Source organism: Camelus dromedarius, chromosome 6 (assembly GCF_036321535.1).
Source record: "Camelus dromedarius isolate mCamDro1 chromosome 6, mCamDro1.pat, whole genome shotgun sequence".
Classification (NCBI taxonomy): Eukaryota; Metazoa; Chordata; class Mammalia; order Artiodactyla; family Camelidae; genus Camelus; species Camelus dromedarius.
In genome coordinates this window covers 70,962,991-70,985,501 of record NC_087441.1, presented here as the reverse complement: position 1 = coordinate 70,985,501, position 22,511 = coordinate 70,962,991, and the positions used below count along the sequence as shown (strand labels likewise).

Genomic DNA, 22,511 nt, shown 5'->3' with positions numbered 1-22,511 from the left:
ACACTGCTAGTATTGAAGATGGAGGGAGGAAGGATCTTTGTGGGCCAAGGAGCACTGGTGGTCTCTAGCAGCTGGAAAGGATGAAGAAACATATTCTCCTCAGAGTCTCCAGAAGAAACACTGTGCTCTGACACAGTGAGGCCCATATTGGTCTTCAGACCTCCAGGATGGTAGTGTTACCCTAAAAGGGGAAAGGAAAAAGATCCCAGTTCTTGTCTTAGCTGAAAGAGAAGAATTCAGGCAGGAGACAGAAGCATTGTGTGACAAAAGATTTCAAAGGGTTTTACCAGCAAAGGAAAGTACGTCTCCAAGAACAGGAGGCGGGCTGATTCAAGTGTGGAAGAGCTGCAGTCTTTGTTTGCCCCTTCTCTTACACCCTCGCTTAGAGGGGGTCTCTTGATTGACTGATGGCTCTTGCCCCTGGAGCGCTTAGTCATGTTCATCCCCTTTTGTGCATGTCCTTACATGATGCACACAGAAAAGAACATGGTTGGGGGGGGGCTAAACCACAATGCTGATTATATCACAATGAGCATTGGATCATGTCCAGTTAGGTCCTTGTCACTACTGCGCAGTTGTGGCCATAGGGTTCTTACCAGTTTCTTGCTGGCACTCATTTAGGGGAAGTAAAGCCCCTTTATGCTGAAGGTGGTCATATCACCATCTTTTGGACCACCCTCCCTCTCCTCTATCTTCTCCTCCTGGTGCCCCCACTTATCTAACTACCTAACAGTAAGAGAATAAATTTCTGTTGTTTTGAGACCCAATTGTGTAGCAAGTTGTTAAGTGTCAATAGAACACATACATAGTCTTACACCTTTTTATTATCCTTCCAACTGCAAGCATTCAGGATCTACTTATGTTACCGAGTCCAGACTTGTTCTGCTCACAACAAGCCAATAAATCAGGAGATGAGGTTCTGGGGCAAGGAATAGCAACTTTATTTTGAAAGCCGATAGACCAAAAAGATGGCAGACTCATGTCCTGGAGAACCATCTCCCCCAAGTCACAATTCAGGCTCCTTTTGTACTAAAAAGAGGAGAGGTTATGCTTGGTTGTTACAGACTTCTTGGTACAGGAATTCTTTGTTCTTGAAATCCTTCGTTCTTGCAGCTGTTCACATGGGTCAGATCATGGTGTCCCTGTAAACCTCCAACAAAACAAATAGTATTTTCCATTCTGCAACTTGATGTCTTTATATGAATGGAAAAGTGTTAATATCCTTAAAGCTCAGAGCCTTCCTGTCTATTTCAGGCTATAGGCAGCATTCTTTTACAAACGGTGTAGAACCAGCAAGGCTGAGCCTAGGAAATAGAGAACAAGGTAAAAACCAAAGGAACAGATCTAATACGGAGTCAGATTTGGTTTTTTTCCATTACACTTACACCCAGTTAACAATCTTTAGTAACACATAAAGAATGACTGGCCTTAAACTAATCTGGGGGCAAATGAAGTTTGTTTGCGGTGCCCTTCCCTTCTTCCCAAGGTTTATTTCTCTGGGGCTTTTCCTCTATTCCTTTCCTGATCCCCCTGCAGGTGGTAACTGATGATTAATTGTTACATTAAAAAAAAAAAACCTTAAAATATTACTACATTCAGGATTGAATTCAGGTTTAAAGGAATCTCTAATATAGAGAAAATCTTTTTTGTCCAGAAACATTATTTTTTGATGAAATATGTTAAACGCTTTATATTTTTACAAGGAATCCAGTCCATATACCTCACCCAGAGCCAAAGCTGAAAAGGGATGACTCTAGAGGTTCTGTTTAGTAAATGCAATTTGGTTAAAAATCATATCCTTTCTTACCCAATAACAATGTTCTCTTCTCTTAATGAGAACTATAAATATTTAATAGTAGTAATAATGATAAAGCCTACATTAGATTTCTATTGTTGCCAATATCAATTACCACAAGCCTAGCCCTTTAAGACGTCACAAACATATTATCCCACAGCTCAGAAAAATGTTGGGCTAGTTTGGTTTCTCTGCTCCACTTTCACACGATGGAAATCAAGTGTCAGCTGGCTGGGAAGAATCTGCCCTAACCTCATGCTGATTACCAGCAGAATTCAATTCCTTACAGATGTCTGGCTGGACTTTCCTTTTCCTTGCTGCCCTTCAGTCTGTAGCCCCTCCTCAAAGCTTCCTTCCTCCCACTTCACAATCCCCCTTCCATCTTCAAATCACCAATCACATGCCAGGTCCTTCTCTTGAACCCTTTGTTGCCAAAACACAGCCTCCGTACCCCACTTACCAAATTGAGACTCAAGGACAGAGTTCTGGATGAAGTAGAAAAAGCAACTTTCTTTCTTTGCCAGGCAGAGGAGGTCACAGTGGGCTAATGCCTCCAAGACTGTGAGCCTGCCGGGAAGAGAAGGTAGGGGGTTTTATTGTAAGAGTTCAAGGAGCAGCCCTGGTTTCCATAGCGATAACATACAGGGTAACAACTTGTTGCAAAGTTGTCCTCCTTTCTGTAGATAACAGCAATCCCCTTGCTTCTGCTGGGTATCATGTTCACCTCTGACTTTGGAACTCTTCTAATATCCTTGTGCCTAGAACACAGGTGTTCATGAAAGGGGTGTGTGGAAAAGTGCTCTAGAGAAAAACATGGACAGCTTAAAATCAGGTTGATTTATGCTTATGGTGTTTTAAGTGGGCTGAGGCCTGAGAACTCATGCTGCAGTGTGTGCACAGGCTGGGACAACAGAATACAAAGAAAACATAAGGGGCTAAAAATAATGGCAGACACATGCCACTGGCATGAGTTATAAACTACAAGATGCACAAAACACCCAACCGCTGCCTCTGAGGTGTGGGGAGCAAAATGAGGAGGATGGGCGTATCGCCGAGTTCCCCTGTCCTCTCCAGCCCAATCCTGGTCAGCAAAAGCATGAGAAAAACCCTTTCAACTATTATACAGTTAAACAGTTACAAACACCATTACAAGCACCAGATGGTCAATAATGACACTCTCTGAACTCTCCTTCTACTGTATCTCTCTGACTCCAGCCTGAGAAATTTCTCTGCTTTTAAGGGCTCATGTGGTTACACTGGGCCTGCCTGAGATTCCAGGATACTCTTCCAATTGATTTGATGGTCTAAGAGCTTAATTATGCTCATTTTTTCACATTAAAAAAAAGATGTTCACAGATTCCAGTGATCTGTGTGCATGCAGACACCTTTGGGGGCTATGATTCTGCCAACCACGACAGGTGACAAGTACAAAATGCTGTGATGTTCGTGGTGTGTGCTGAATGCTCGAAGCACACCATTTCTTTAATTCTTCAACAGCCCTGTGACATTGATGCCACTCATCTTCCCTTTCCCCAGAAGAGGAAAGAGTACTGGAGACGTGCATGTTACCTGGCCAAGTTCAGGGATAGAGTCAGTTCTGGCTATGCAGCAGATGCATTCCTAAAAAGTACTTCACTATGCAAAGTCACACAAGGAAAACTACAAGCCTTGTGTGAAAGATGCAATAAAATGCATAACATTCAACAGGTTAAAAAAGATAAGAAACTGATAAGAGCGGTAGTACTGTTACCAGGAAGAGGGGAATAAAAGTTACCTTGGTTCTTAGTCACCCAAAAAAATAAATAAATAAATTTTTAATGAGACAGAAAGCGTGATATAAACAAGATTTTATTAGTAAAGTGAAAAGTTAGTACACTCCCAAGAGTTGGGAGCAGGACAATCCATGTGAGTAAAAATGGTACCTCTCCTGTGTTTTCCCTGTTTTAATATCCTGGCTTAGGGGGCCTTTTCATGATTGATTGAGTCACGGCTCAGGTTCTTTGAGTGCCCAGGCTGACTGACAGCTCCTGTTCCTTGTGCTCAGGCACACCCATCTCTTTTGCACATGTTTTTAACCCATGATGCTTTTACCCATGATGCACACAGAGAAACCTACGGGAAAGGGCTCAAACTGCAATGTTAATTACATGATAACGAGCATTGGGTCAAGTTAGTGGGTCCTTCTCTCCACTGTGCAGCTGCAGTGCTGGATCCTAGCTGGCTTATTGCTGGCCCTCATTTAGAGAAATTAAAAAATTTTGGAGTATCTTATCCTGAGCACAGGCATACTGCTTTTTTCTGGATGGCTCCCTCCCCCTTCCTCTCCCCTTGCCTGGTGCTCATTTCTATCCAACTGCCTAACAGTACAGTGATATACACGTGAAATACTTAATAAAATGTTAACAATTACATTAAATATGATCTTTACCTTGAAAAAAGGTCTTAAGTTTGCTTTTGGAAGTGGGCAGTGGAGGAGTTCGGCTTGTGGGTTATTCTGAAGCACTGGCAAGAGGTTCAGATTTCTACCTGAAATTAGATGGAAGGTGTGACTGGAGGTGCATGAGTGTGGCTCTTTAGACACATGGTGAACTGAGGTCACTGATAAATGTTTGAGGGCTGTGTGTGGATGTGCACGTGTGTGTTTGCATTTTGTGGACTCCCACGCAGCTCCGTTCAGCCCAGTGCAGTTTTCTGCATTCCCCTAGGGCTCCTTGGGGAGGAACTCGTGCATAAGCAAACACGAAATTCACATTATGCTCAGATTGTTCTTTAATACGTCAATTACATTAGAATAAATTTGTGTTTACCAAACAAGTGTCATAGCCAAACTGACTCCAGTGAGAGGCAGACTAGCTCAGAGCAGTGACATTCCGCAAGAGAGCCTGAGCCCATTAAATACGTATGCATACCCTGAATGCATCACAGGAGACAATAGGAAAGGGAAATAAAAATAATTTGGGGGAATTTCCACACTGAGATGGAGTTTAATATATTTTATCACCCTTTCTCGAGATCTTTTGAGGTAGTGACTCTCATGGTAAGGCAAATAAATCACCATTCTACCGCAATTTCTGGCTTTGCTCTACTTTAAGCCCAAGTGTGAACACCCATAGCCATCACATGATGGGATTTTGAGAAAAACCGTATAGCATAGTTTTAAAGTGCATGCACTTGGATTTGATATACTCTTTTTTAAGCAAACAGAAAGACCTCTTTTCCTTAAGCTGAAGTTTGTTTTTGTCACCTACACCTTAGCACAGCTATCAAGAGAGGAGGTGGAGGTGGGGGTGAGATTAGATGAACACTGTCAATTGCTTAGTGAGTTCTAGGCACTTGATACACAATCTACTTTTGTGCCCCCAGCAACTGGAGTGAGGGTATTAAACTATTCATTGTATATACATTATGCAAATAAGTCTCAAGAAAGTCAAATAACTTTCCCCACATCACACGTCATTCAACTGAGGGAGGAGGATTTTAAAGCATGTCTTTCTGTTGAAAATGAGGACCACTCCATCATATTTCTTCCACATAAGGCCTGACCCATGCAAAACCTAAAGTATGTTTTCACTCTAGTTACTCCTTATCTGAATCTGTAAACTAAGTTCAGTAAATATAAAAATAAACATGTTATCATATCTTCCCAAAATAACTTTCCTCTTTTTTTCTCTCATTGTTATTAATATGATCAATCAGTCACTCAAGCCTAAAATCCTCCCTCAGCCACCACAAGCAGTAATTTATAAGTTCTTTTTGATTATTAAAGTCTTTCTAGAATCTTTCTTTCTACTTTTTAGCCAACATTCTAATGCAGACCCTATCACCTCCAACTATATTACTGAAATAATGCCAACTTGTTTTTCCTAGAAAGAGAGGAATCTCCAGAATCCACTTTTTCAGATTCACCTACAAAATACCAACAGACTTAGCTTGCTATTGTGATATCTGTAGCCCATGAAAACAATTTGGCCTCTGGAAATGAGCCCTTAAAAAAAAACAAAGAAAATAAAGAAATTTACATTTGGGACATGATGCCCGCAGTAATGCATTTTGTGCATATTTCCCCCAGATTATTAGTTTCATGGAGCTTTTCCAAAGTAGGATAGTCCCTTTCCAGGAACTCTGGAATAAGAAATACAGGAAATTCGTAGCTAGCACATGGGTCTCACAGAGTCACCCAGAAATCCCAAAGGTTTCAGCGTTGCAGATCTGCCCTTTAATAAACATGTGCACATGAATTGCAGGTCCATATTTCTTTCTGCTAAATCTCCTATACTCCCAGAGATTCCTGCTGCCAGCTGCTGGACTCGATGCTTTTGGGAAACTGTTATTAGTTGAATAAATAATTAATACCTAGGCTTTTATAAACACATGAAGAAAACCTCTTCCTTTTGAACAAATGGAGAGAATAGTAAACCCTTTACTCAAAATCCTATTCAAAAATAATGCCATTTAAAGACCAAGCGCGGGGCACAATTGTCAGTATCCATGCTGACAGTCACAAAGAGAATTTTGAAAGCAGTCACCTTCCATGCAGAGACTGCAGGTGATCACTGTTCCCATCCAGACCTGGATTGTAAGTAAATTGGACTTGGAGAGGGAGTGAGTACGAAATGAGTATTTTCCTGCTGCAGTTGTGGAAAGCATATTCTGAAACCCAAAAAGGAATGCTCCTCAATGTTTCAGTATGCTTGAACGAATATTTACTGCTTTGATTTTCTATTTATTGCCCATAATGCTGGCATTTTAGGACATAAAGTTACTTCACAAAGTCATGCTGGTGCCCTCATTTAAAAAATGCATTTTCCTTGTCTGTTTTACACTTCAAAAGATGGATGGGGACCTGTGGGTGCTTGAACCTCGTTCGGCGTGGTTTATGAATATTTTGAGTGCATCAGTGGTGCTGGATGCTTTCAGAATGCCTTGTTCTAACAGTTGTTTTGATGTGTGGCTCTATGAATTTGATCTTTTGAAACAAACTGTGCGGCATTGCATCACCTTGGAGAATTTGGCTCTTACAAGGTTGCTTTCTGCCTCACCTTAGAGCCTTTCCTGGGCTTGGTACTGAAATATCTTAGCCTTCCCAGTGTTTGAAACAGGATGCAAGAGAGATGAATAAATTGTTCAGAAAATGACTGCAATGGCACTGGTGGAACTCGTAATGAAGGAGTCGCTCTGTTGTAATTTGCAACGTTTAGATATAAGAAGACTTACATAGTTGGTGCTATTTGGGGATAAATATACACAAAATTCAGAAATTTGGGGGTGGGAGAAGGTATAGCTCAGTGGTAGAGCGTGTGCTTAGGATGCACAGGGTCCTGAGTTCAATCCTCAGTACCGCCATCAAAAAGGAATGAATGAATGAATGAATGAATAATAAACCTAATTACCCCCCCAAAAAATAAGAATTAAAAGAAAAAATTTTTTAAGAAAGAAATTTCACTGGATTCATTCCCTGTTTCTGGAATATTAATTTACAACTCTCTATATTTCTCTAACTCCCTTTTAAAAGAAGTTCTGGCCTTTTTCACTTCTTATTTTTGCAAGGTCTTCATTTTGTTCTCAATATGAAATTCCCATACGAACCCCCACCCAATCCCCTCCGCCTCAGGCTCTTGTACCTTTATCGTCACTACCATGAAATCATCCTCTCATTGCAATTGGAGTTCTCTTTCTGGAATAGATCCATTATATTTCCACCAACACCTTTCTCTCCTTAATCAAGGCAGGCTCTGATGTATGCTTCACCTGCTCCACGTGCCTCACGTGTCACTGCTCCCATGTAAACTCTAGTTGAGCCAAATTAAGAATGTCTCTTGTATTCACATCCACACACACCTTTTCTCATCTGCATGCATTCACACAAGACTTTTTTTCACATTATGGAATAGCATATTCTGAATAATATTTACATTTTTCACCTAGCTATCTACTTTGGATTTATTATTTAAAACTTGTTTTGTGCTTCCATCTATTTATTTATCACAGTAGTTTTGAAGTACCTGCCATGACCTAAGCACTGTGCTTCAAACTAAGGGTATAAAAATAAATAAAATGCATTTTTTTTAAGCAAATCCATAAGACTTCCAGGATAATCACCTCCCTGCTCTGACTCATGGACACAAAAGAAAGTATTCAGTCCAGTCTCTTCTACCAATTTACTTTATTATTCTTATACTATTTGACACATTGTACCATATGTGTATGCCAGAATTCCTCCCTCATTAAATCTTACTATATATTTGAATAAATATTTTGTATTTATTTGTTTCTGAAGAATTAAACTAAACAGATAAATGAAGTGATGTATTTTATTTTTTTCAATATTTTCAGCAACATGTAGGACTATGCCAAACACAAAGTTTCTTGGTTAATGGTCTTGGTCATAATGGAGTCATTTGACAAATGTAATAGATTTACCTTTTGACATGTATGTAATACATAAATTCATACAGTGCAATTCTCTTAGTTTTTTTTTTCTCCTTAAGGAAATTCAGTGACAAAATTCAACCCTCTACAAATGACTTTGTGCAGACATATATGTGTCATAATATATAAAACAAGGAGTTTAAACAATGCTTTTTTAAAAGTGTGTCAACTGTCTTCATACAAAGAAATATTTTCTAATTTCTGAAAAAAAAAAGGAGTTCCTGAGCTGAACTGTTAAAATACAGTGTTGTTTTCTGCTTGAAGCAACTGTCTTAAAGCCTTTATTTATTTTCGTGCAAATCAAAGACTGGTGCAATCAATTGTTGAGCTGAACAATGTCTTTTTAATTATTAGCAACGGAATGTCCAACTACAGAATTAACACCTGGTTCGTGTTCTGCTGAGATGAAGTGACCTTGTCAGAAAAAATTGTACTTTCTGCAGAAATCTCTGTACCTCCAACTTACAGTACAATATTTTTCAAGGCAATCCTTTTCCTCAGTCCTTGGACATCAGGTAGATGAAATCCCTGTGTAACTTTCAGGTTTATTAGGGGTGGCAGCAAGTATATTATTTCATAAAGTGAAAACCAGGCTGCTGCTTCTGAACTATAAAATAAGTTGTCCTGACCGTAACTCAAGCTAGCCCCGAGACCTTTTGTGTGCACCTGCATCTGCTCCATAGAAACAGGGGCAATGTGAAATAAAAGGTGGTCTCCCCAGCCACGTCCTGAGGGGAGCACCATGTGAGCAAGTGGGATTCTTTCTTGGGATGTACAGTATCCTTGCATGTAAATACCAACCACCTGTATTTGTGATGTGGGAATGATGCTAAGTGGCCACTTACTCGTTTTATCTCTCAATTGTTCCCTTCTAAAATTTTTATTATTTTTTATTAAAGTATTTACAATGTGTCGATATCTAGCATACAGCATAGTGATTCAGTTATACCTCTCTCTATATATTACTTTTCATATTCTTTTTCATTACAGGCTATTAAAAGGTATTGAATATAGTTTCCTGTGCTACACAGTAGGAATATAGTAGTATTTATTTAATTTATTTATTTATTTATTCATCTTTTTTTTTACTTTTTTATTTTTGAATCTAGTTCCCTGTGCTATACAGAAGAAATTTGCTTATCAATTTTATATATAGTAGTTAGTATCTGCAAATCTTGAAGTCCCAATTTATCCCTTCCCACCCTCCTTTCCCCCTGGTAACAATAAGTTTGTTTTCTGTTTAAACTCAGAACTCTCATATTTCATTAGGTAATATTTTGAAAGTTATTGGATTCTTTAAAGCATCCTTACTTATTGTCCCAAGTAAAGATGAGTTCTCTTGTGACTAAGCTGTTAAAGAAATATGAATACCATTCATGATTCATGACATTTACTATTGATTTCCTGAAAGTAGCAGAATAAAGTGGTATTACACCCTGAAACTCATTTTTTCCTCCAGAATCTGAGATTACATGAAAGCTGTTCAATTCACTCCCATCTATTTCTGCTCAAACTCCTCAAAACCTCCACTTGCCTGTCTCACAGGCCAGATGGCCCTATTCTTCCAAGTCTTTACTAATTTAAATCCATCTCGTGTTTTATAACTTCCTTGAATTAAGTTGCTTATCACCTATGATTCCTTATGGGAGTTTTATCATCTCAGTTCTTATGTTCAAGTGTTTAATCCATTTGAGTTGATTTTTTTGTATGGTGTAAGATAGTGGATTTGATTTTGACACACTTACTTGTTAACTGATCAAGCTTGGGTTAATTACTTAATTTTTCTGTACCTAATACTTCGCAATTTTACAGTGAGGATTTTATCACTAAACGAACTGAATAACTGTGTCCCTTTTTATAAGATGTTTTTGTTAGCATACTTTTTTTGCCTCCACTTTCCAAAATGAAATATTTACTTTTAGAAGTACATCTCTTACAGTGTATTCATATTTTATTGATTCTTCATATTTCAGAAAACTAATTTAACATCCTAACTCTGGATGTATCAAGAAAAAATTATAATAAACCACAAAGTAGATTCCTAGATTCTTAGCTGAAGGGCACTCTCACACACACATAAACTATTTTAAAAACATCTTGGAAATAAGCCTAAAAAAGTGCCACCAGCAAGATTACCAGTTTGCAGTAGCTCATGATTTATTTATTTTCATGGTGTGAAGTTAAAATAAATGGTCTATCATATTAATGAATACCTCACGTTTTAATAAGAACAATGTGTTCCTGCATACTTCCCCTCCAGGACAAACTTTCATACCTGGCATCTGGCTTGTTCACACAATCTAGCTTTTCCTTTGGGGACTTCAATGTTCTACACAACTGATGTCTAATACCAGCATTAGAATCTCCATTGCTTCAGGAATGCCTAGAGGTGGTCTATGGTAAATGATCTGATTTTCCTAGCAGAGGGATACATATGGACAAAGATACTGTGTTTAAAATAATTAGGTAGCTTATTGAATATAAAATGTTTCTATAAAATGCTTAAAAGTAGGTAAATTTATAGACTTACAAAATGGGAACAGTGAAACAAGGAGAAAATATTTTCATAAAGGAGGATGGTAATGCCAGCTAACTGGATATATAGAAAAAATTTTCAGGATGAATTCCATCAAACATTATTTTTAAGCTTAGACAATGATCAATATTTAAGAGGATGCAGGTTATTTTTAAAATATTTTTGCATATTTATCAAGAAAAATCCTTTGGAAGTTTGCTTTCTGAAAACACTGTGACCACTACTATTACTTTTATAATGCACAATTTTATAGATCTCATGTTTTTATTTGGAAAAGCTTGTTATAAAAGGATACATGCTCATTAGAAAAGACAAATACAATTTTTTAAAAACTAATAAAGAAAAATCCTAGCACTCAAACATAATCATGATTGACATTTGGTCATGACTTTTTCAGTTTTATTTTTAATATATCTATGTTTATATATTTCGCCAGCTGCACATGGAAAGACAACTTGTTGCATTGCTTATTGCTCTGTTGGGGTGTGTGTGTTTTTGTGTGTGTCTGTGTGTGTGAATCATCTTTGCCCTGTGCTTGAAGTAACTAATACAATATTCATAGTAAACAACGAGATAGCAAGGACTATGAAGAGTTTGAGAGTTCACCTTGTTTGCAAGCTTACAAGTTAGGCTGCTGCAGTTTCACAAATGCTGATAGAACAGCAGAGATGCCCGAGTCAGGGCTGGGGGATTTGATTACAGCTGGCACGTGAGCTTTATGTTTGGTCCGGTCCCTGTCTCTCAGTCCCAGTGAAGAAGGGTCCAGATGATGCTGGGCATCCAGTGGGTTTTCGTCACAGCTGGAAAAATCCAAGTTTAGGAAACCCCAGTCTTTTATAAAGGATGCTAGCAAAACTGCCGAATATTTGTCCTGGAAGGGGACTTTATTCACCGAACCTCCTCCACCCCCAACCCGTCCACAGAAAACAGATCTGCCCTTTACTTTGAGGAAGATAAACAATCCTTGTAAAAATAAACAAAAATCATCCATGAAGACAAAAGTCATCAATGTCTCCGTGCATGTGACATGGAAAACTGTATCCCAGCACAGTGATGTTGTTTTAAAGAAGCAGGGCAGATCAGACTCCATCCCTCAGAAGTTAAGACTTGGTGTTATTGAGCCCAAACACGTTCAGTTCACCATACGACAGACCAATAAATCAGGAGACAAGGTGTTGGGACAAGGAATAACAACTTTATTCAGAAAGCAAGCAGACAGAAAAAGTTGGGGACTAGTGTCCTAAAGAACTACCTTCCCCAAGTCAGAATTCAGGCTCCTTTATACTAAAAGGGGAGGAGGTGTGGCTGGTTGCTGCAAACTTCTTGGTGTCAGAAGCCCTTGTTCTTGCAGCTGTCCACGATGTTCCTGTAAACCTCCAGCACCACCAATGGTATCCTCTGTTCCGCAACTTTTTACCTTTGTGTGAATGAGAAAGTGTTACACCCTTACAGATCAGAGCCCTGAGAATGGCTCCTGTATATTTCAGGCTGTAGGTAACATGCTTTACAAAAGGTGCAGATGAGCCCGGGACACAGAGCATGGGGCTAAAGCCAAAGGAACAGATCTAACATGGAGTCAGATTTGTTCTGCCCTATTACATTGGGAGTAAGAAGATTAAGTTATTCTGACCTGATTTATTTAATAAGAGACATAAAATATGGGTATCTAATTGTCTACAGTTTTCTTCATATATTAAAATAAGCCAAATATCAGTATAAGCTGTTTGGCATATAGATGGTCTCCACCATTATGTATATAATATTGTATACACATATATATATAACACTAGACCATTTATAATACTGCCATTTGCAGGAACATTTTTACACCTGTCTATTTATTTTTCAAACCAAATTTCAAGGAGAATTGCAGGGTCCACGACATTTGGGACCACCTGCTTCTCCAGGCCCGCGCATCTGCTCAGAGCCTCTGCTTACACATGTTCACCTGATCTGCTGAGAACTAAAGATTTTGTTAAATAGAACCTTCTCAGTTGTGCTTTGGTAGGCTCCTCTGTTTTTCCAGGCTTTTTGCTTTGTATATTTCTATTTTCTGTAATTTCTTAAAGTCCATGAGGAGCCTCACTGCACTTTATATTCTACGTTAATTCATAATAATCTCCCTACATTATTTTAAGAAATATTTTAATTCAACTGTACTTTCTACTGATTTTGGTATGGGAAATGTAAGCTGCTTTAACAAAGACATTTCAAAAAATTTGACCTAAAAATGTAGATTTTTCTCTCTCTCTCTCTAATGATCATCCATTGGTGATCAGACCTTCCTGGCTTGTGGGGCATCTGTGCTCTATGATGTCATTCAATCATTGCTCCCTAATCCCCTCCAGGCTTTAAAAAAAAAACCCTCATAGGACATTGCCATTAAATCCAGGAGTCACAGCAGATATTTACCTGCTAGTCTCAGAAGTATAATCATATCCCATTGAATTATATCCTCACCTACCCAAACCTACCTGCATCAAAGGCTGGAAACTATAACCTAGATGACCAGTCATGTAATTAGCTACAGTTCTAGTGAGACAGAAGGAAAGTGTATCAAATATTTTACATATATATGAAATATTTGTACTAGAATATTCCTATTATAATTAAACAAGGTACAGATATAAATGGGATTATAATAAACATACATTTTTCCACTCTTCCCAATATATTTTGTACACTTTTCTACACATGTCCATACATATCTAACTTAATGGTCGAAATGCCTGCTAGTATTCCATACAAATTATTCCAGAATTTTGTTATTGTGAAGAATTTTTTCAGTGAACAACTTTGTTTATATCTTTGTGTAGTCATACAATTATATCCTTATGATTCGTTGCTAGAGGTAAAATTATTTAGGCAGTTGAATAAACTTTGAGGCATACTAAATCACATGGAAAAATTGTTCTTCAGAAAAATATGTACCAATTTTTACTATTCCTTGTATTCTCCTCTGGGAAAGATGAAATATTTAATCCCCTCTTACTTTCTACCACCTCTACCTCCTCACTACCAACTAATTAACTTTATTGTATTTTGTTTCATTTTTCACTCAGTGTTGATGAGGTCCATACATACATATTTAAAATATGTTATCTTAATAATTGCTTTTGGTTTATAACTTATCATATGTTCCTATAATGATAATTACCACAACTTGGGTGATGCGTTATATATTTAAACATATCCCTACTCATTGCAGTGACTTCACTTAGAATTCCCTATTCCCATCTCTTGATTGTCTAAAATATATTCAATTATTATTTTATGGAATGATACAGGTATTACACTTCCAAAATCTTTGTATATTTGAGATGCCTTCCAATTCCTTTTATGAAAAGGTAAAATTCAGCCCAACTTTTTCCCTTAAAAATAGGAAGATTATTTTTTTTCCATGGGTTCTGCATCCTCATAGGAACGCTGAGTTAAAGGAGGAGAAAATAGTTACACGTGGTTTAACATATGTCCTCCACCTCAGTGCCACAGTTAATCTCCAGAGTAGGCATGATTTGCAGTCAGATTTCCTACCCTTGTGTGATCCAACATTTCTCTACAGTATGCCTCTCCAAGAGACATTTCTGAACCTTTCGGGACTCATTCATTACTTTGTAACAAAGCTACATTCCATTTCTAAGTGAGAAAGTTATGTGTCTTCTCTTGCTGTGCTCTTTCAAATTGGTTCAAATTAAATTTTATAGATTCTCTTCAGAGATTGCAATGTGGCAATTTGAAGCATATATGAACTCTTCTGTTTTATTTTTAGCATTCTTGTTCATTTTGTTGAGTTTTAAGAACCAATATGCACTCACACTGGCATCTTCCTACTAGTTGGTGCTTGCAATAAATTCAGGGATTTTTATCATTCTAAAAAGGCTCAAAGAAGAGCTTTAGCTAATTGATAATGATACATCTAACCGTAGCTAAATATTATTTTATTAATATTTTTTGTTGAATTGAAATATAGTACCTGAATAATTATTCTCTAGAAGTGCTAAATTTTTTACATGTTGGATGTTTTACTTCTGATGTGAAAATCTTATTGTCTGAAAAAAAAAAACACACAAAAAAAGTAGATGATGATACTGAATTAGCTTTTTGTTCAAATTCAGCTTTGATAACTGAAAATATCAAAACTGTTTAAAACTATTCACTTTTTTAAATTTGGTGGTTCCTAGTTATATTCTAAGGTGTTTGTTGGGAGAGATTTCTTCATGGGTTCCTCAGGTGTCTGCACATCTTGCAAACAGACACACTGACCACCTTCGTCTTTTTCAGGGTGTTTGTATAACAAGCAGCCTTGGAGGGTAGAGAGTGTCCCTCTCAGGAGCAGAGAACATGTTTGCTCACAGTCCAGTGTAATAAGAAAGTGCCAACCTTAGGGTAATGGTAGGGCAGGTTGGCAGGTCTCACAAAAGGGTTGGGTTTCCACACTCAGGGTTCTTGGCTGTGCCCCCAACCCCCTTCCCAAGCCCCATGCGCCTGAGTCCCTCCACATCTCCCACAGGGAAGCAGAGGAACAGAATGTGAAACTCACACTGCCTGCCAAGCCTTGAGTAACCAAGTTTTTCCTCTTTGACCTTGTTTCTTCTGCCATCCTGTGTGAACCTTGGTATATTATTAACATCTTAGCTTGCGAGCAGAACAACATTTCAGAAACTTCTTAGTTCTTGGAAGAGTGAAAAAATGGTTTAATCACAGTATTACTTAATCATGTATTTCATATTAACAAATAATAACATGTTTTCTTCCTCTCCCTGTTTTATCTATGAGTAAAATATTTTTCCTTCAAGACTTGCTTAGGCATTGCTTTAGCCATTAGGGACTTTGTGACTCCCAGAAACATCTATTCCCCATAGAGCTGGTTAGTAACCTTTCAAAAGTTTCTGTACTGGAATGTTTGAACTTATCTGTTTAAATATTTATGTCCATCTCTATGGTGCACAGTACAGAATATAGCATTAAATATTTAATCAAAGTTTACGAAATAAATAAGTGAATAATGAATGCCCTTTCTGATTTTGTGTTTGCATGGACCTTAAAGGTATAAACGTGAATGAACCCAGATTTCAACAGAGAGAACTTTGGAAACAATTCTGACATGGACATACTTACTCACAGGTGTTCCTTGAGGTGATGCATTTGTCCAGACCTGTTCAAATATTTCACTTAAACAGCTGACTTTGACCTTGATAACATTCTGAACTGATTACCTAAATTGATCAATTTAAGTAAACTTGTGTATATGTGTGTGTGTGTGTGTGTGTGTATAATGATTCATTTACATTTTCTTTTAAGTTTACATTTTACAGTTTGTAATGTTATTTTACATAACTATATGTGTGTGCTTATATACCTTCACAGTAATTGTCCCACACTGAGCACACTGATGAAGTACATTCTTGTCCTTTTGTTTATAGAACAAAATGAAAGACTGGTACTGCAGGCCCCACTCTGCTCTAGCTATGTAGAAAGACTGTGTGATACTCACTTTTTTTCTCTACTTATAAAAACATCCATCCTTGGGAGCTGTTCTACCTTTCAGACACATTTCTTTCTTTTAAAATGTGTAAAAATGGTCCAAGAATGTTTGAAGTGAAATTACCTTGGAAGGTAAAGAATCCCTTCTTATCTAGGTGATGTTGAATCACATACAATGTTCTGAATTCACAGTTGAGGAGGAAAAAAAATTCATTTTGTGACCAATGCCATAAGGGTAAAAGCTTTACTGCGTTTTACTCTAGTAGTTAGCTGATGAGCACTCCATTCTCAAATTGTTAGAAATACCAAATTGAATCCAACAAAATGGAACATTGTAATAACGTTGTATTTCTGAAAGATGAATCTACTATTGTATTTTAAAGGTATTGTATGTACAATGTAAATCTTTCATTGTATTTTTGAAAGATAAATCTAGTATTGAAAGAAATCTATTTTTTATGTTAATTTTCAGCTACTACCTTTTTACTTTCGGACTTAGAACACCAATAAATTTTCCACAGAAAAAAGTCAGAGCATGATGATTTCAAATTTTACTGTCATTGACTGATATAAATTTGTAAGGCTTTTGAATAATTATGATGTTGCTATTCAAGTCTTCTCATTTAAAAAAATACATTGTCTTTTTATCACTTTATCACTTAGGAGATACATAAATATAACTCTAGATATAATTCTTCTGTCAGTATGTTTTTATAATATTTTCCCATCCATGTCTTTTCTATCAATTTTATGTAGTATATACTTTAAGGAAAAGAAGATTTTAATTTTATCATTATTTGTTAATTTTTTAAAAATTTAATGTATATGCTCTTCATGATGTAAAGAGTATTTGCCAATCATTAAGTCATGGAGACATTATTTGCATTTTCATTAGAAAATTCATCTTTACATCTGTAAAATGTTGAGTTACTTTTTGCATGTGATGTGAGTTAGGATTCAAGGTTCATTTTTTCCTGCATTATGGTATTCAATTGTTGCAGCACAATTCAGTGACAAGGCTTTATTTTATTGTTGAATTACTTTGGCATCTTTGTTGTAACAAAAAAAAACCAAAAAACGCAGTTGACCATAGAAGTGTGGGTCTATTTCTCGTCTCTCTATTCTGTTACAATAGCTATTTCTCCCTCCTTATTACATCTCATTATCTCAGTGATAGTACCTACTCTATAATAAATCATAAATTAGCAAATGTATGTCTTCCAACACTGTGATAAATTTTCAGAAATCTTTTGCTTTTTCACATAAATTTTAGAATCTGCTTGCCAATTTCCACTTGTTAAATGCTGAAATTAACATCAGGGTGTGTTGAATATTTAAATCAATTTGTGAAAAATGGAAATTTTAAAAAATTGGATCCTTCTGATCAATAAATATGGCAAAATTTCTTTTATTTGGATTTTTAAAAATTACTTTCATTAGCACTCTGCACTTTCTAACATAGAATTAGTTCACATTTTTCTTAAATCAATTCGTATTTATTTTGTGATTTTTGAAGATTTGATTCATATGTATTTTCTTAAATTTTATTTTCACATTTTTCCTTTATATACAGAAATTAAACTGAATTTTATGTATGGGAGCTATGTCTTAAAAAATGACTACGTTTATGTATGAGCTGTCATAGTTGTTCTGTAAATTCATAGGTTTTCTATAAAGAAAATCTTGTTCCCTGTGGATGGAGACATTTTAACTTCTTTTCTATCCAAACTTCATGATTTATACCAGCTAAGCCTTCGATAAAATTTTGAATAAAAGATGGAGAATGGATCTCCTTGCCCTGTTCTTGATCTTAAGTGGCATATTTTCAATATTCCATTATGAACTATGCTACTATGCAAAACAGTAAGGATATTCCTCAAAAGTTAAAAATAGAACTACCATAAGATCCAGTGATCTCACTTCTAGGTAGATATTGGTGGGAGCTGAAATCAGGATCTCACAGGGATATCTACAACCCCATGTTCCCCCCAGCGACATTCCCAATGTCAGGACATGAAAGCAACCTAAATGTTTATCGATGGATGACTGAATAAAGAAAATGTTGTATATGCATACAATGAAATAGTATTTGATCTTAAAAAAGAAGGAAATCTTGCCATTTCCAATAACATGGATGAAACTGGAGGACATTATGCCAAGTGAAATGAGCCAGACCCAGAAGAACAAATACTACAATATACCACTTAGATGAGGAATCTAAAACACGCAGACTCATAGAAGCAGAGAGTAGGATGGTGGGTGCCAGGAGCTGAGGGGGAGGAGGAAGCAGGGAGCTATTAGTCAAAGAATCCAAAGTTTCATCTGTACAAAATGAATGAACCCCAGAGATCTACAGCATAGTGTTTATAGCTAATAATATGGTGTATTTAAAAGTTTGGTTAGTAGGAAACATATGTTGGGCTTTTATCACATAATAATAATAGAACATAATAAAGAAAGTAGGAGGGAACTTTTGAAGTGAATGGATATGTTTATGGCATAGACTGAGGTGATGATTTCATGGATGTACACTTAAAACTCACCAAGTTGTATACACTAATTATATACAGCTTTTTTGTATATGAAATCTATTTCAATAAAGTGGTATAAAAGAGTTGAACAAGAAAGTTTTTTTTTCTTTTTGTAATTTGCAGAGTTTTTTATCATGAATGACTTTCAATTCTTGTCTTCAATTTTTTTACTTATTTGTTGGGGTGATAAAATGAAATTTGTATTTTCTTATTTTAATATATAAGTTGCATCATCTTCAAAGGTTTTAAAATATCATAAATTCCTGGGATAAGCACTATTGATTAGATTGTATTGTCCTTGTAACAAATTGCTTGATTCAATTTTCTAATATGCTAAGGATTTTTGCAACCATTTTCATGAGAAATATTGGTATGCAAATATCTTTTCTTAAAATATCTTTGTCAGGTTTTGATATCAGGGTTAGGTGGGCCATTTACTGTTACCTGGAATATGTTAATTTTCTCTTATTTCCTGAGTGACTATATATAGAATTAGTTTATTTCTACTTTAAATGTTTAATAGAACTTGCCCATGAAATGAATTTCTTTACTATATATTAGAACTATTCAGATTTACTATATCATTTTGTCTTTATTTTTGGAAATTCTGTTTTTCTAAGAATTAGTTCATTTTATCAAACTTGGCCAGATTTTTAGAATAAAGTTGTTCTTAATATTTTATTATAGTTCTTGCAATGTTTGTAGAATTTTTCATTATTTATGAAATTGTTAATATTTGTTTTCTATCATTTTTATCTGATCAGTCTTTCCAGAGGTTTATTTTATTAGTTTTATTCATCTTTTCAACTCTTGCATTTGTAATTTTTTCTATTATGTGTTTTTTATAGAATTCTTTTGCTTATTTTTATTTACTCTATTATAGTTTAGGGTTTTTTTTTTCCCCTAGTTTCTTAGAATGAAATTTAAGTAATTGATTTAATTTTTTCTTATTATCCAATAAAAGTTTTCAAAGCTATATATTTTTTGTAAACAGTACTTTAGCAGCTTCTTATGCATTTTGTATTTTTATTAAGTGAAAAGCATTGTCTAATTTCCCTGTGATGTTTTTATTTTACACCAGTGCGATTTAGAAGTGTACCACTTAATACCCAAATATATGTGACTACTTTAAATGTATTATTTTAACTGTTTTTTTTTTTTTAGCTTATTGTGTTTTGAAATGTACTCTATAAGATTTCAATGTCTTGTAATTGACTGAGACACATTCTATGGTCTATCACCTTGACTCCTTTGGTTACTGTTTGGTAAGCACTTGTGTATTATGAAGTTACTGAATGTATGTTTTGTGTCAGTAAATTAAATCAGGGCAGTTGATAGTTTAATTCATACCTTTTATGCCATTATTGAATTTTCAAGTTGGCTTATCAAATACTTAAAAGCAAACTTTAACATTTCCAACTACGATTGTTTATTTGATTCTCTATTTTTAGGTGCATTTGTGTCTAGGATTGCTATCTTTTCTTAATGCATTGCTTTTGATACCATTATAAATTCCTTTATCTCTGGTAGTATTTCTTATCTTGAACTCTTTTTTGTCAGATATTAATATAGCAACTCCAAATTTCTTAGGCTTCTTGTTTGAATGATGTGTTTTTCTTTCCTTTCACTTTTGCTTTCAACTTACCTGTGTCTTTATACCTCAAGTGCATCTCTTTATTAGATAGAGCTGTTTTTATCCAGCTTGAGAATCTTCTGTCTTTATGGTTGGATTTGAGTCTACTGTATTATTAGTTGTTTTTTTTTTTATTCCATCCAGTTTTGATCTCCTTGTCATCCTTTTCTGTCTTTTTGTTATTGGAAGATTTTTAGTGTTTCATTTTAATTATTTTATTGACTATAACTTTGCATTACACTTTTTATTGTTTCTCTAGTGAATGAATTTTTATCGTATCCCAGCTGACCTAAAATTAATATTGTAACACTTTCTATAAAAGGTAAAAATCTTGTCATACTCTATTTCCCTACCCCTATCAGATGTCTGAATCTGTATAAAATCTATTGTCTCTATATAAAAGTTATTGCTTATATATATATATAGAGAGAGATTATCTGTCTATATTATATATAATATATATAGAGAGAGATAATGTATATATCCCTACATAACGTGTTATAATTTTTACTTTAGAGAATCATGTCTTTTAAAGAAGTAAAAAGAAAAAATACATAGTTTTTCTATTTATCTGCATATTTGTCTTATGTGATGCTTTTTTAACGTGGATTACACTTTTCCTGCAGAATCATTTCTCCTCACCTGATATATTTTTTAACCATTTATTGTAGTGTAGTTCTGCTGGCAACGTTATCTGTTATGTTTTTTCCAAACTGTCTTACATGATCATCATCTTTGGTGGATACACAGAGCAGCATGCAGTTTTGCTGTCAGGCCATAGACACACAATAAGAAATCTCATTCAGTGCAATCATCTTCTTTCAAGGCTGAATCTCCTCTATTTTCTGCTTGTTTTTGAACAGTTTTTGAGGTTTGCTCTGAAGCCCACGCCCCGGGGCTCTTCTGTTCTGACTGTCTCCTTTTCTGGTTCTCTCCAATAAGCTAACTGACCTCAGGTCTGGTCTGCTCATGTATGTATTTGAGCAGCCTCCTTTTAAATGCTTACCCCTTCATATCCATTATTTTCAAGTTTGCCTTTAGGCTTGAACTTTCCCACATTCTATTTCAAATAAAATCAGTTCCTTAGAGAGAGGGCAGAAATTTGGTTTTATGGACCATCTCTCTTTTTGGGCAAAATCTCTGAGCCATTGCTCGAGGCACTGGTTGAAGATGATGACCTCTGGTTTTCTCTGAATGCAAAAACTCCACCCTATAAAGAAGTGGGGACTGGGTCAATTCGGCTTCCAATATTCTTGACCTGCTACAACTGGGGCAAAATTTCTGCCCTGTGAGTGACATAAAAGAAACCAAAGAGATATTTTTAAAATGTCAACTTGGAAATAAGCTAAACAAATAATTTGAATTTGTTCTGAGTTTATAAGAATACTACAGAAATATTACTTTCACATGAGTATTCCTATTGCGTGTATTTAGTGGAATATGTTTTAAGAACAAAAGGCAATGCATGAATATTAAATTTTCTCTTTTTGATACTCAAAGTCCAGATGTATGGAAAGGACATAGGGGCCAGCCTGAATGAAACCACTGGTTTAATATGTGTAATGTGAGCATCAGAAAAAATAATGACTATATGTGATTATCAAATAGTAAAGAGAAAAATCCATGACTTCTTAGTGTTACTGAAAAAAACCCAAAAAATGAGAGAAAATTTTCATTACTACCTCTGGAAATGATTTTTATTTTGACTCCTTATGATTAATATTTTAATTAAAAGGGAATAGTTAATTATTTACATTGCCTTTTTAAGGGAAATAGTAGCTCATTCCCAGTTGATGAGGGGAAAAATCATTTAATTATGACAGAATTTGAATGGAACAGAATAGGAACCCCAGAAATAAACCCACACACCTACAGTCAATTAATACAAAACAAGGGGGCAAGAATATACAGTGGGGAAATGAGTTTCTTCAAAAAAATGGTATCGGGAAAACTGGACAGCTTAATACGAATCAATGAAGTTAGAACACTCCCTCACACCACATAACAAAAATAAACACAAAATGGTTTAAAGACCCAAATATAAGACATGACACCATAAACTCCTAAAAGAACATAGGTAGGGCATTCTTTGACATAAATCAC

General features: G+C 35.7%; 1 protein-coding gene and 1 non-coding gene across 2 annotated transcripts in view; both read left to right on the top strand.

Annotated features, from left to right (window-relative positions):
• EYS (eyes shut homolog) overlaps positions 1-22,511 on the top strand; it is a 1,182,030-nt gene that overhangs the window by 559,118 nt on the left and 600,401 nt on the right. The gene's annotated exons all lie outside the window — the stretch shown is intronic.
• Positions 7,060-7,138, top strand: TRNAP-AGG (transfer RNA proline (anticodon AGG)). The gene has a single exon. It is a non-coding gene; the product is annotated as a tRNA-Pro (tRNA).